This window comes from Equus caballus, chromosome 2, assembly GCF_041296265.1.
Source record: "Equus caballus isolate H_3958 breed thoroughbred chromosome 2, TB-T2T, whole genome shotgun sequence".
NCBI lineage: Eukaryota > Metazoa > Chordata > Mammalia > Perissodactyla > Equidae > Equus > Equus caballus.
In genome coordinates, this window is record NC_091685.1 from 44,999,497 (window position 1) to 45,009,436 (window position 9,940).

Sequence of the window (9,940 nt, forward strand, 5' to 3'; positions counted from 1 at the left end):
TTTGAATCCAGACTTCCACGTGACGGGGGATCTGGAGCCAGCGTTTGCCCCGCGGTGTCTCCCCAGAAGTCGGTTAGACCATGTGTGGGAGAGAGACCATGGCGCTGCGCGTTCAGGTGTCTGCCCGTCTCTGTTCCCTTCTGATTGCAGGTTGGACTTAAGGCTACTTTCATTCCACAACGTGTACTAAGTCCAACACGGGGAGAGATGCAGAGGAAAGAAGGCCAGGATGGGTGACCCAGTGGGGGAATAATTACTCAAGAACCTGAGCACACTCTCGCTCTTGAACAATCCTATTAATAGCAAGTGATTCTTATCTGTTCATTAAAACGGCTTTTTTATGCCCGACAAGGATAGAGCAATTGGTTAAAAGAAAACTTCCGAAGTCGTCTTCCGTTGAGAGCCTTTGCTATCCTAGGACATTTTCCTGCAGTAAGCCCAAACTAATGAGATTCTACTGTATTCAAACGCGGAGGTTTAAGTTGGTTTGTTTTTCTATTTTTCTTCCTTAAACCCCCTAAAATGAAGAGGCTTTGAAAAAATGAGTTCTTGAGAAGTCATTGAGAGAGGAAACGTTATTCACCTAGTAAATAATGTGTGTGGAGACTGTTCTGGAAAGAATGTGTGGCATGTGGCATGTGGGTGCAGCAGCGTGCCGTGGACTGAATTGTGTCCCCCCAGGTCTGCATGTTGAGGTTCTAACTCTGAGTGTCTCAGAAGGTGGTCGTATTTGGAGATAGGCCTTTAAACAGGTGATTGTGTCAAAAGGAGGTCTTCAGGGTGGACCCTAAACCAACAGGACTGGTGTCCTTACAAGGAGAGGAGATTAGGACACAGACACACACAGAGGGATGGCCGTGTGAGGACATAGGGAGGGGCCTCAGGAGAAACCAACCTCACTGACACCTTGATCTCGGACCTCCAGCCTCCAGGACTGAGAGATGAATCTCTGGTGTTTAGGGCCCCCATCCACGGTGCTTTGTTAGGCAGCTCAAGCTGACTGATGCACGGAGGAAACCATCACAGGGGCACGGAGGGAGAGCGTAGGAGGGGAGTTCCCTATGTGTCTCGTTCACAGCATCTTTGTGGACAGTTTCCAATCTTGAAATGATACAGTGGTAAATCGATTTGTGTGACATACATCTTCGTCAAGACGTCTTGAGAGGTGGTAGGAGAGAGGGAGTAGCCATGGGTCAAAGGGAGCTTGCAGCCGGAGAACAAACCCACAGATCACGGACGTGCGGGTGATTCCAACCATGCCCTAAGGAAGACACTCCTGGGGGCTCAGTCCCATTTTCTCTGGACACATTTTTTGGGGGTTAATATTAAATTTCTTTTCTTAAAAGCAAAGAAACAATGACCTCATACAAATGTTGGTTAATTCTGGGTGGCAGATACCCGTGTTTGGTGTCTGGCTTCTCTGTATTTGTATCATCAGCGTTTCATTGTAGATTTCAAGCATAAGGCAGATGTCCCATCACCAACTGTAGCAATCGTTGATGTACGCATGCCCAGCCCTCTTGCTCTGCCCCATCACTTCTGCCCCCTCCGTGGGATCATTTTGAAATGGATTCCAGACATTGCATCACTTTATCCCTCCATATTAGAGTTCGTGCCTCTATGGGTGACGACCTTTTCTTAAAACTTAACTGTGGAACTAGCATCCTAACCCAAGCATTTAATTCCATAATTCCTTAGTCTCCAAAGACTTTCAGCCTAGGCTGGTGGTGAGTTTTTCTCCCCTGGAGAACATACTTTGGATTACTCCCCAAAGGTGATCTCATTGATGGAGGGGCAGAGCCTGCCCCCAGAGCCTGCACAAGGACTTTCATTTTTTTCGCAAAAGAGACTTTGAGGGACCAAAATTGCATGGCGACTGTCCATCGTCAAACGTGATCTGTTTTATTGCCAACTTAGCTGTAAGCACCTAGTTCGGAGTCCTGTAGCATCTCGTCCCTGATTGGATCATCTCAGCTGCCACTCACCCGGGCTGCACATCTGAAGCATGTGGGAACCTTTAAAAACCCAGCCACCCAGGCCTCACTCTGCTGCCAGTGGCCTGGGGAGGGGCCTGGCCTCAGTCTCTCCAGGTGATTCTGATGGGCAGCCAGGTCAAGCATACCACGCTCCTGGTTTTCAGCCACCACGGCCCACAGCTCCAGGTGCCAAAGTCATTGAATTCTCTATAAACTCTCATGTCTGTGTTGTGCACCTAATCCAGACATGTGAGGAAACATACTGTAATTTTCAAGTATAGTTTCATGTAATCCATATTTATAAAGAGAACATAGTTCAGCTCCTTTGAAGAAGAAAAGTCAGTGCTTTGTTCTAGAGCAAGCATTACCCTGTAAATAAAAGCCAGTTTGCTGGAGGTTACACATGCAAGTTCACATTTGCAAAATAACTTTTCTACCGAAGACTGGACGATGGGATGGGTCACATTTCCCAGTCTCTAGGGCGATGTCACTAAGGCGTCGGTGGGCGCTGCCAGGTTTCATCCCCACAACAATGCCGTGGGGTGGGAGTGCTCATTACCCCACTTCACAGGTGAGGACACCGAGGCCGGGGGAGGTGGCTGAGTTCTCACAGCTGGGAAATGGCCGAGTTGAGAACCAGCTCAGCTGGGAGAAGGCACTGGCTTGAGGGGAAGGATAGGTGTCTGTTTGTGTGTGTGGGTGTGCATCTTCACAGCCATTCGCTGTCATTGCACACACATTCAGTCCCACGGAGGTGGGGGCGGGGGCTGGTATCTGGGCCAGGGATGTGTCAGAGGTCGGAGTGGGTGTTTGTGGACTGGGCTCAGGGAGAGATTTCCTAACCAAGGCAACAGGAGACACTGGGAAAGGGGAGGTAAATGCACAGGTTGTAGAAAAGTGTAGTCTTGATTCCAGGAGCGGCATCGATGGACGTGAGGACCGAGGGGCCAGAGGCCAGATCCGACCACGTCCAGGAGACAGAGGCCGGTGATCGGACTAAAAGCAGATGAGCACACGCTACAGGATCCCAGGGTCTGAATGTGAGCAGGGGCTCAGGGCTGCTCCTCATGGGGGCTGGCCTGAGATGCCCAGGTGGGCCAGGGTGGACCCCCCCGAGGGTGCAGAGCGCGGCTGGACCAGTCTCTGCACCATCAAAGGGAGAAAATGGAGCTGTCTGAGAGCCAGTTAGAGGGGCTCTGCTGGGACCTTCTCTTCAGAGACAGCCCACAGGCCGTCCCAGGCTCAGGGGCACCAACATAAGCTGAAGTTCCGCCTGGAACAAGGACTGTCCAGAAGCTTCCTGACTCCAGGAGGCTCGGAGGAGGCTCTGGGTCTCTGGACGTCAGCTGAGAGTTTCCTTCCGCATTGACAGTTGATTCTACTGCACAAACAGACACAACTCATATCTATGGTTTCAATAATTTGTTTATTATTATAAAATGTTTTAGTAAGTACTTTAACAATGCATCTCATTATTTTAATCAGAAGTTATACTTTCACACAAAAAGCACAAGAATCTGGGTTATGTGCTAAAATCCTGCCTTGGGTGCCCTTTCCCAGTGGGTCAGCCCTGGTTGGGGGGCTGCTCTGCTGGGCACTGCTGGCCCCTGGGGGCCTCTGGCAGAATCGCAGGCATTGCAGCCACTAGGAGGACCCCCTGCAGAGCACCCACCGACATCATTTATGTTCACAGTCAGTGGTGTGATCTCTCCTTAGACTGTGAACTCTCTAACCATTTCTTATCTGTTTCACTCATTCATGCATCCATTCGATCAATAACTGTGTAATGAGTACACTGTTTTGGGGGCTCCACGTGGTGGGACTCCATTGCTGAAGCAGACAGAGGAGGTCCCTGCCACATGGAAAGACCATTCCAGGGACCTAGAGACAGCTGAGTGAGCATGTCCGGGGGCCAGCCAGAGGGCCAGAGCAGCAGAGGGAGGGAGCAGGAGGGGCCGTGGTGGAGGAGGCTGAGGGGCGAGGCGTTCTCATGTTCCTGTCCCGAGGGCCTGATGTCGTGGGAGGTCTGAAGCACAGTTGTGACAGACGCTCATTGCTTTGAGAATTCCAGCTCTGCAAGAAGGGACCGCGAGGGGGAGGTGGACACGGGAGACCAGAGAGGGGGTGCAGGAGATGGTTTGGGCTGAGGTGACGATGATGGAGATGGAGAGAGACTCTGGAGGCAGAACCAGGTAGTGAGGAGTGGACGGGGAGGAGAAAGCTCAGAGGAGGACTGCTTCCTTGTGGCGTGTGAGGGGAGGTGGCTCGGTGAGGCAGAATGTGGGACAGGGAGATGGCATAACGTCTGTTTGGCAAGAAGTTTGCTGAGGATCCTGAATCTGTGACCCTTGGGTGCTGCCTGCAGCAGCTGAGTCACCCAGGGGAGCTTTGCAGGGGGGCTGCAGACCAGTGGGAGCCGCAGAGCTACAGGCGCAGCCCCCCTACACGGAGCCCCAGGGCGGGTGGGCTGGCCTGCTCCGCCCATGAGGCCTGAGGCCGCTTTGGTGCAGATGCAGTGGATGTGTTGCCATTGCTCCGTGCTCTGCTCCACCCGCTGACGCCCACGTCTTCCTGGTCTTGTCCTTGGGCCCACCCTGACCTTTGTGGTCTTCTTGCTTTACGATGGAACGTCATCCATGAAAAGGAGTGCATCAGGACCGGCAGCAGGTCCCCCTGGGCGGAATTCACTTCCTCGAGGTTGTCGGCCTGAGGTCTCCGTTCCCCTGCTGCCTGGTGGCTGCGATTGCTCTTGACCTGCATTCCACTGGATGGAGCCCCTTTTCCCCATCCTCGAGGCAGCAAGCGGAGTCCCTCTCACTCTTTGCTTCTTCTCTCCAAGCCCGGCTTCTGCCTCGCCTCTCCTGCTCCAGCCAGAGAAAGTTCTCTGCTTTTGTAAGGGCCTTTGTGAGTCGACTGGGCCCACCCCGGTAATCCAGGGTAGGCCCCCCGATTGTAAGGTCCACGGCCTCAGCTACATCTGCCAAGCCCCGTGGCCAGGTATGGCGCCGTGTTCACAGGCTCGGGGGTGTGGACGCAGGTTTGCAGCACGGCCCCGAGGCAGCGGTTGTTCATTCATCGTGCAGACCTTTGGGGAGGACCTACTACGTGCTGAATTCACGCCATGCTAAAAAGGAGACTCTTGTCTTCACGTCTCCCCCAGCCCAGCACTGGGACAGTGGGGGAGGGGATGGGTGGTCCTTCGGAGGCGGGTGCTCCAGCCGAAGAGTCCAGGATGTGGGGGGCTGGCCTCTACAGGGACCAGTGACGGAGGGGAAAATCAGCTTCCACGGGGCTCAGCTGAATGGCGGAATGTTCTGGGCCTGCCCTGCTGCCCACGGGAGTTTTCATGGACCCCGCATGCCGTCAGTCACTTCTGCCTGATATCAGAGACAGAAGGACTTTAGAAATTACTTAGTCCCAATGTTTCCAAGAGAAATCTCCTTCAGGCGATATAAAACAGATTAAAAAGTAAAGAGTAGCTCTGGTCAAGCTAGGGGTTACAGAGAAGGTGAGGATGCCCCCTACCCGGTTGGCAGGGAGCAGGGGAGTGGGGGTAGACCCTGCCCATCAGAGCCTGCGGGCTCCGCCGGAACCCCACACCGCTCAGGGCTCGGCTTGAAAACTATGGGAAACTGAGGCCAGGAAAGGAGCGTTTTCTCAAGTCCATTCCGCTCCAGCAACGATCGGGACTCACGGTTCAGTGCTCTTTCCCTTACACGGTGTTGATGACTCTGAGTCGTAACTCACAGCTGGGGCGGGGCTGGAAGGCCGGCCCCTCCTGGTGGGATCACTTCCAGGCATTTAGGAATTCTGTCTAAAGGGTGCTCCCCCACCCGGCGACCAATTTGAGCTCCATTCCCCTTCTGCCTCTCTTCCAGTGTGGAGACCAGCGGCCCCCTTGCAGACATTTCAAAACTTTTTCCCTAAGAGCCTCGCTCACACGGACGCTCTCTGTCACACACAGCCACCGCCTCACTTGCTTTCCCCACTTTTGAAGGAGGGTGATGTCAGGTCGGGCCCACCGGGAGCAGCCCGCTTCGCGCTGAGACGCCGATCCGCAGGCTTGCTCCTGGAATGTGTTTTTGTTTGAAGCTGGGTAGACTCTTTCCAATAATGTCCCCTCTGTGGCCCATCAGCTCAGCGCTCCCTGCCTCCCAGCTCTTCCTGCTTGCCTGAGAGCCTCAGCTACGTCCTGGACTCCACACAGAGCAGATTTACGGGCCTTGCAGGCTGTCTGAGAGGCGGAGGAGCAGCCCAGCCCAGAAACAACAATGCGGCATCTGCCAGATGTCAGGCGGAAGGCCCCACAGTCTGCCTGTCTCCTGGATCCTACCCTTTCTCCTCTCCCTTCCTCCCTTTCCTCCCCTTCTCTTCCTTTCCTCACCCCCTCTGCATCTGGGGTGCTTCGCAGATGCTCTGGGATGCTCGGTACCACATTGGCTCGAGGAGCTGTTCCATGGACATTTCTTTGGGAGCTGAGATCAACTCTTGCTGGTGGGTTCACTTTACTTTCCGGAGGATGTTCAAGTCAAATGATCTCATTAGCTGTGGCCACTGGGCAATGCTTGTACCAGCTCTGCACGGCTCCTGTCAGCCCCTAGTAGGAGAAAGAAACAAATCCCTCAGTAGGCCATAGCAGTCATTAACACTCTAGCATAAATTAAGTCCTGCTACTCTCTCCAAAAGCAATCCTGCAGGATCAGAGAGCTCCACCCCAGTGCAGGTGGAGAGAGGTAAAGAATAGGGGCTTCAGGAAGCCGGAGGGAAGCAGTAGGACCCCAAGGTTAAGGGGGGAGCTCTGGGGTCTGGCTGCCCAGCTGAAGTCCCTGCCCTACCAGCATTAGTTGTGTTAGTGGTTTCTCTTCTCCTGCCTCAGCCTGCTCGTCTGTGGCATCTGGTGATGCCTGCACCCACCTCACAGGCTGGTCCTGGGGAGTCTTCCAAGGAAAAAGCCTGTGAAGCTGTGGGCACTGAGTAAAAGCTAGCTATTATGATGACTGAGTTTGAGCCCAACGTTTATTAAACGCCAGTAAACGCATGGATCTCTTAGGATGGAATGGTTTCTCTTGAACCCTGGAGAAAATCTCCCAAACCCTTAGAGTTCAGTTTAAGGGATAAGGATTAAGAAAAGGTGATATTTAGGAAAGTGGAGTTCCCTGGTCAGTGCTCTCTGCAAAAGTTTTCTCCTCAGATCTGGGAGGATATATTTCAGACTCATTGCAATAAAAACATAAAGCTTTAAGTTCTCAAGGAACTTGCAAAGCCTGAAGGGTGTGTCCAAGGACGGGGTTTGAAGAGCCGGCTTAAGCTTGGTGGGGAGCGCGCTGGCGGGGCTGTCAGGCTGGGGCGGAGAGCGCATGTCCGGTTTCTGGGCGCTGGGGTCACCCGACGGGCCCTGACTTTGCTCATGGGGCGCAGTCTGCTCCGCCAGCTCTCGCGGGGCTCCTTTCCCACCACCAGCTCCCTTCCATCCCCCCAAAAGGTGCGACAAAGGAGCCACGGGGGAGCCTCCCCCAACCAGGCCTTGTGGTGGTGGCGCTGCCACCTGGTGGCCGGCTCTGCGCACTGCAGGCTCCCCGCGTCCTGGGCGACCGGGACCCACGACCCGGACCCCCTACCTGGACCCCTACCTGGACCCCCACTCGAACCCCCATCTGGCCGGAACCTGGCCCCGGAGGGGCGCTTTCAGGGACACTCGTCACAGTAGATCTGGGTTGGGTCCCTTTCCGCGTGTGCCTGCGCCACGAGTGAGCTGGATGAGGCAGGGCCCCCGCGCCGAGGGTGCCCCAGGCCGCCCCTTCCTGGTCTCTGTCCCCTTTGTCGCGCAGCTCCGGGTCCCCTCCAGGGGTCAGACACGGTTGCACCCTGGCCTAGATGGCGGGCTGGGATCTCCAAGACTCGGCCTCTGATTCCCGTGCGAAGCCCTGCCCCGTCTTTCTGCCCTTCTGCAGAAGCAAAACGTGGCAGGTTCGGCATCTTGGCTGCCGACTGGCGGTGTTCACATTAGCAGCATGAATCAGCCGGCAGAGCTCACTTTCATTAAGCACCTGCGATGGCTCGGCGCTTTACACGCTCCGCCGTTCATTTCCTGCGGGCGAGCGTCTGGAGGGAGCCGCTTCACCGGCCTCTCGATGGAGAAGGCGCTGAGGCCCCAGTGCAGGCTAGGAGCCCAGCGCGGAGCCAGGATCCCGCGCCGTCCTGCCTGGCCCGGCAGGCATGCAGCGTGGGGAGAGCCCAAAGGACTTAGGGTGATTGGCCCAGCACTCTAGCCAGTGCCAGAATCCCCTGGAGGTTCCCCCCCCCCCCCCCCAGTTTCTGATTTGTGGTTTGAGGTGTGGGGGGGGGGGCTTGAGAATTTGCATTTCTAACAAGCGCCCTTGTCCTTGCTGCTGCTCCCATGGATCCACTTTGAGGAGCAGCAACGCTGACCCTATGTGATCTGGCAGTGTTGAGTCAGGCGCTGGAGATTTTAAGGGCTCTTCAGGACATTCAAATGTGCAACCAAAAGGTGAGAACCACCGACACAGTTCACACTTTTCATTTGGGGGAAACTGAGGCTCCAAGAGGGAAGGAAATTTACCCCTGGGTCATAGGGCGAGTCAGTCCTTCTGGGGCAAGGTCTTGGGTTGGTACTGCCGCACCTGGGTGTGACTCTTTTGGGGATGCATCTGTGTGCACTGCCGCGCAGGGACCCTAAGCGGGCAGGGAGCTGGGCTCAGGGGGCAGCAGGCGAAGGCAATTTCAAGGAGCCCTGTGAGTGTCCTGCTGTGCCCTCCAACTCTCTTCACCCAAATCCAGCTCAGGAACGTACACCGGCAGAGCTCCAGGCCGCAGTCCTCAGGGAGGAGCCAGGCAGGAGGTCAGAGCTGCCCGGAGACAGGCAGGAGCAGGCAGCAGGTTGAATGCAGGCAGGAGCTGAGCTGTGGAGCAGGATGGCTGGGGGCTGCAGAACCGGAGGGAACGTAGAGGGACGGAATGGGGCCAGGGAAGTGGTCCCGTCTGTGGTCCCAGGTTGACCCTGACCTCCTCCACCACCTTGACCAAGTTCCCTTCCAGGGCCCTCAGTTTCCCCTTCATTACATGATGGGACTCGACCCCATGAACGCCATGATGGAGAGTGAAAGTGCTACCTCGATGGCAGGCATTTTTATCCCTACACACTCTCCCACTGGACCTGGGGGGGACGGGGTCGCTTACCTCCTACATCAACTCTGCAGGCCCAGACCGCCGTTCTGCCTGACCACAGAGCCAGGCCTGCCTCATGCTCTGAGGCAATAAGCCACTCACTCTGGTGGCACACGCGAATGTTCTCTGTGGAGAGGTGGTGTGTCGACAAAGCAGGGCTGTAAATTATGTAGTGAGCCCTCTCCTCGTTAGTTAAATCGAGGAAGTGCTTCCAAAAGGAATGAGATAAACGGCCCTGGGCCAGAATGTTCCTCTCGCCGTAAGTGAGTGTAAATATTATAAATAAGCACATTGTGCAATCCATCCGTCAACCCAGCGAATTAACCTCTGAGAGGCGCACACTCCCCGGGGGATCTGTGCAGCTCTTCACTGCCCCGCCTCCCTGCACCCTAACCCTGGGCTTCTGGAAGGAAGCTGGCGGCTCTCATTGACTTCAGAAGCAGCGAATCTAAGTCATGTTGTCCTAACGAAGGGGGAGAGGATTCATGAGGTTTTCCCCACCCACGATCCATCTTTGGGAAGGGTGCAGAGAGAAGGGTGTGCCTGCTGGTCTCCCCTCCCCCTAAATTAGGAAGTCAGGAGTGCTGTGCTCATCTGGAAAGAAGCCCGATTCTTCTTTGGGGGGTGGGGGGGGAGGGTGTGAATAACGAGCTGGTTCCTGGCAACACAAGGGTTCCACAGGTACCCGTGTCACCGGGTCTCTCACCTGGCATCTCCCTCTGTGTCCCGGCCGTTGGGCTCTGGGGATGAGGCCCGGCGTTCTTAGTGAGGTCACGGGA

The 9,940-nt window shown here is 55.3% G+C and overlaps 1 long non-coding RNA gene across 1 annotated transcript; it reads right to left on the minus strand.

Annotated features, from left to right (window-relative positions):
* Positions 1–3,383: 3,383 nt before the first annotated feature.
* On the minus strand, positions 3,384–8,212 carry LOC138921216 (uncharacterized). Its single transcript, XR_011433623.1, has 2 exons — positions 7,607–8,212; positions 3,384–6,573 (listed from the first exon to the last, which is right to left on the minus strand). It is a non-coding gene; the product is annotated as an uncharacterized lncRNA (long non-coding RNA).
* Between the last annotated feature and the right edge of the window lie 1,728 nt (positions 8,213–9,940).